This window comes from Arachis hypogaea, chromosome 14 (genome assembly GCF_003086295.3).
Source record: "Arachis hypogaea cultivar Tifrunner chromosome 14, arahy.Tifrunner.gnm2.J5K5, whole genome shotgun sequence".
Classification (NCBI taxonomy): Eukaryota; Viridiplantae; Streptophyta; class Magnoliopsida; order Fabales; family Fabaceae; genus Arachis; species Arachis hypogaea.
This window is the reverse complement of record NC_092049.1, coordinates 54,804,363-54,809,981: the sequence shown is the minus strand read 5'-3', so window position 1 is coordinate 54,809,981 and position 5,619 is coordinate 54,804,363.

The window sequence follows — 5,619 nt, the reverse complement described above, 5'->3', positions numbered from 1 at the left end:
ATCAAAGGACTGTATGAGCACTGATATTATTGACTCCCTGGTGGAAGAGGTCAATATGACTAAGAGTCTCGAATCAGAGCTAGAGGACATTTTTAAAGATGTTCAGCCTGATCTGGAGGAATCAGAGAAAATAGAAGAACCTCTGAAAACTCCTCAGGAAGAAGAGAAGCCTCCTAAACCCGAGCTCAAGCCACTACCACGATGCCTGAAATATGCATTTCTAGGAGAAGATGACATTTTTCCAATAATCATAAGCTTTACTTTAGAGCCACAGGAAGAGAAAGCACTAATTTAGGTGCTAAGGACACACAAGACAGCTCTTGGGTGGTCCATAAGTGATCTTAAGGGCATTAGCCCAGCCAGATGCATGCACAAGATCCTATTGGAGGATGATGCTAAGCTAGTGGTTCAACCACAGAGGTGGCTGAATCCAGCAATGAAGGAGGTGGTGCAGAAAGAGGTCACTAAGTTACTAGAGACTGGGATTGTTTATCCTATTTTTGATAGCCCCTGGGTGAGCCCTGTCCAAGTTGTTCCCAAGAAGGGAGGCATGACAGTGGTTCATAATGAAAAGAATGAACTGGTTCCTACAAGAACAGTTACAGGGTGGCGTATGTGTATTGACTACAGAAGGCTCAATACAGCCACCAGGAAGGATCATTTTCCTTTACCATTCATAGACCAGATGCTAGAGAGACTAGCAGGCCATGAATACTACTACTTTTTGGATGGCTATTTAGGTTACAACCAAATTGCAGTAGATCCTCCGGACCAAGAGAAAACAGCATTCACATGTCCATCTGGAGTATTTGCCTACAGGAGGATGCCATTTGGTTTGTGTAATGCACCTGCAACCTTTCAGAGGTGCATGCTATTTATTTTCTCTAACATGGTAGAGAAATTTCTAGAAGTCTTTATGGATGACTTCTCAGTATTTGGAGACTCATTCAGCTCCTGTCTTGACCAGCTAGCACTTGTTCTAAAAAGGTGCCAAGAGACTAACCTAGTTTTAAACTGGAAAAAATGTCACTTTATGGTGACTGAAGGAATCGTCCTTGGGCATAAAATTTTGAAAAAGGGAATAGAGGTGGATCAAGCTAAGGTAGATGTAATTGAAAAATTACCACCACCTACCAATGTTAAGGCAATCAGAAGCTTTTCTGGGGCATGCAGGATTCTATAGGAGGTTTATAAAGGATTTTTCCAAAAATTGCAAAACCTCTGAGCAATCTACTAGCTGCTGACACACCATTTGTCTTTGACACAGAGTGTCTGCAGGCGTTTGAAACTCTGAAAGCTAAGCTGGTCACAACACCAGTCATCTCTGCACCAGACTGGACATTACCATTCGAACTAATGTGTGATGCCAGTGACCATGCCATTGGTGCAGTATTGGGACAGAGGGATAACAAGCTTTTGCACGTCATTTACTATGCTAGCCGTGTTTTGAATGACGCACAGAAGAATTACACAACCACAGAAAAAGAGTTGCTTGTAGTGGTTTATGTCATTGACAAGTTCAGATCTTATTTAGTGGGATCAAAGGTGATTGTGTACACTGACCATGTGATTGTGTACACTAACCATGCTACTCTAAAATATCTCCTCACAAAGCAGGATTCAAAACCCAGGCTCATAGATGGGTGTTGCTTCTGCAAGATTTTGATATAGAAATAAGAGACAGAAAGAGGACAGAGAACCAAGTAGCTGATCACCTGTTCCGAATAGAACCAGTAGTAGGAGCGTCCCTCCCTCCTACTGGGATCTCTGAAACCTTTCCGGATGAGCAACTCTTCGCCATTCAGAAAGTACCATGGTTTGCAGATATTGCAAACTATAAAGTTGTGAGATTCAAACCCAAGGAGTACACTATGCAGCAAACAAAAAAATTAATTTCTGATGTAAATTACTACTTGTGGGATGAACCATATCTTTTTAAGAGGTGTGCATACGGAATGATCCGTAGATGTGTGCCTAGAGAAGAGGCACAGAAGATCCTATGGCACTGCCATGGATCACAGTATGGAGGACATTTTGGAGGTGAGTGCACAGCCACCAAGGTTCTCCAATGTGGTTTCTACTGGCCTACCCTCTATAGAGACTCCCGAGAGTTTGTACGTAACTATGACAGTTGCCAGAGAGCTGGTAATCTGCCTCACAGTTATGCCATGCCTCAGCAAGGGATCTTAGAAATTGAGTTGTTTGATGTATGGGGTATTGACTTCATGGGACCTTTCCCACCATCATACTCAAACACTTATATTCTGGTGGCAGTAGACTATGTATCTAAATGGGTAGAGGCAATTGCAACACCCACTAATGATACTAAGATAGTGATGAAGTTCCTCCAGAAGCATATCTTCAGCAGGTTTGGTGTCCCTAGGATACTGATCAGTGATGGAGGCACACATTTCTGTAATAAACAGCTTGACTCTGCTCTGGTCCGATATGGAATTAACCATAAAGTGGCCACTCTATATCATCCACAGATAAATGGGCAGGCTGAAGTCTCGAATAGAGAACTAAAATGAATCCTGGAACGGACTATAAGTACCCGCAGAAAGGATTGGGCGAGAAGTTTGGATGATGCTCTGTGGGCATACAGAACCGCATTCAAGACTCCGATAGGGACCTCTCCAGACGAGCTTGTGTATGGAAAAGCCTGTCATCTGCCAGTAGAACTGGAACACAAGGTCTACTGGGCAACCAGGTTCCTAAACCTTGATGCTAAGGTAGCTGGAGAAAAGAGATTGCTCCAGTTGAATGAGCTAGAGGAGTTCAGACTTAATGCTTTCGAAAATGCTAAAATCTACAAGGAGAAAGTAAAAAGATGGCATGACAAAAGGCTATCATTTAGAGTCTTTGAGCCAGGACAAAAGGTCCTGCTGTTTAACTCTAGGCTCAGATTGTTCCCTGGGAAGTTGAAATCCCGGTGGAAGGGACCATATGTGATTACAAGTGTGTCACCATATTGTTATGTAGAGCTTCAGGATATTGACTCTGACAAAAAGTTCATTGTTAATGGACAGAGAGTCAAACATTATCTTGAAGGCAATGTTGAGCAAGAGTGCTCAAAACTGAGACTAAATTAAAAAGCTCAGTAGAAGTCCAGCTAAAGACATTAAAGAAGCATTTATTGGGAGGCAACCCAATCTTATTTATCCATGCTAATTACTTTTTCATTTCATTTTCCATTGTTAGTTTATGTTTTTCTTTAGGTTGATGATCATGTGGAGTCACAAAAACAGCTGCAGAATTAAAGTGGAATAAAAAATAGGATCAAAAACAGCACACCCTAGAGGATAGGCTTACTGGCGTTTAAACGCCAGTAAGGATAGCAGAATGGGCGTTTAACGCCCATGCAGGCAGCATTCTGGGAGTTCAGAAAAAAGCCCAGTAAAAAAGGATTCCTGGCGTTTAACACCAGCCAGGGTATCTGGCTGGGCGTTAAACGCCCAAAGAGGCAGTCGAGTGGGCGTTAAACGCCAGAATAGATAGCATTCTAGGCGTTTAACGCCAGGATGACACAAGGGAGGTAATTTTGTTTCCAATTCGATTTTTTTTCAATTTTTCATGTTTTAATTCATAATTTTTTTGCATCAAACATATTTTAAACATTCATCATTCAATTTCTATTTTCAAAAATTAATAATCCTTCCAATCCTTTTTAATTCTTTTTTATTTCTTTTCAATTCCTTCCCAAAATGTTTTCAAAACTTATGTATCTTTTCAAATTCTTTTCAACTCTTTTTAATTTCTCTTGCATACAGTAATAAGTTTTCAAAATTAATTACATTATTATTCTTCTGCCCCCTTCTATCTTCTTTTGCTCGAGGACGAGCAAACCTTCTATGTTTGGTGTGGAAAAAGCTTTGATTTTTGATTTTTCATAACCATTAATGACACCTACGGCCAGAGAAACCTCTAGGAAGAGGAAAGGGAAGGTAGTTGCTTCCAACTCTGAGTCATGGGAGATGGAGAGATTCATCTCAAAATCCCATCACTAGAAAGAGGATGGAGTAAATAAGAAAGCCCACTCATGGACCTCAACAAGAGCCATGAGGGAAGAGCAATAAAGGCAAGGAAGAGATATTGAGGAGCTAAAGTACTCCATAGGATCTTCAAGAGGAAGAACTAGCCGCCATCACTAAGGTGGACCCGTTCTTTAATTTCCTTGTTCTTATTTTTCTGTTTTTCGATTTCTATGCTTTATGTTTTATCCATGTTTGTGTCTTTATTACATGATCATTAGTGTTTAGTGACCTATGTCTTAAAACTATGAATGTCCTATAAATCCTTCACCTTTCTTAAATGAAAAATGTTTTCTGAAAAAAGAAAAAGAAGTACATGAATTTCGAATTCTATCTTGAAAATAATCTAATTATTTTGATATGGTGACAATACTTTTTATTTTCTGAATGAATGCTTGAACAGTGCATATTTTTTATATTTTTTTTTATGAATGTTAAAATTGTTGGCTCTTGAAGGAATAATGAAAAAGGAGAAATGTTATTGATAATCTGAAAAATCATAAAATTGATTCTTGAAGCAAGAAAAAGCAGTGAAAAACAAAAGCTTGCAAAAAAAAAATTTTAAAAAATGAAGAAAAAGAAAGAAAAAGAAAAAGCAAGCAGAAAAAGCCAATGACCCTTTAAACCAAAAAGCAAGGGTAAAAAAAGGATCCAAGGCTTTGAGCATTAATGGATAGGAGGGTCCAAAGGAATAAAATCCTGGCCTAAGCGGCTAAACCAAGCTGTCCTTAACCATGTGCTTGTGGCGTGAAGGTGTCAAGTGAAAAGTTTGAGACTGAGCGGTTAAAGTCGTGGTCCAAAGCAAAAAGAGTGTGCTTAAGAGCTCTGGGCACCTCTAACTGGGGACTCTAGCAAAGCTGAGTCACAATCCGAAAAGGTTCACCCAGTTATGTGTCTGAGGCATTTATGTATCCGGTGGTAATACTGGAAAATAAATTGCTTAGGGTCACGGCCAAGACTCATAAAGTAGTTGTGTTCAAGAATCAAGATACTGAACTAGGAGAATCATTAACATTATCTGAATTCTGAGTTCCTAAGGATACCAATCATTCTAAACTTCAAAAGATAAAGTGAGATGCCAAAACTGTTCAGAAGCAAAAAGCTACTAATCCCGCTCATCTAATTGGAATTGAGCTTTATTGATATTTGAAATTTATTGTATTTTCTCTTCTTTTTATCCTATTTTCATTTTAGTTGCTTGGGGACAAGCAACAATTTAAGTTTGATGTTGTGATGAGCGGATAATTTATACCCTTTTTGGCATTGTTTTTACATAGTTTTTAGTATGTTTTATTTATTTTTTATTATATTTTTTATTAGTTTACCCAATTGGCGCACTCTAGATTGCGTTGAAAAGTAGACATCTTGGGCTTTCCAGCAATATATAATAGTCCATACTTTGCTCGAGATTTGATGGCCCAAACTGGCATCAAAAGCCAGCCAAAAACTTTCTGGCATAAATTGCCAGAACTGGCACATTTCTTGGCGTTTTACGCCCATTATGGCACCCAGGGTGGCGTTTAACTCCAACTTGAGGCATATGCACGTGAAAGCTTGAAAGCTCAGCCCAAACACTCACCAAGTGGGT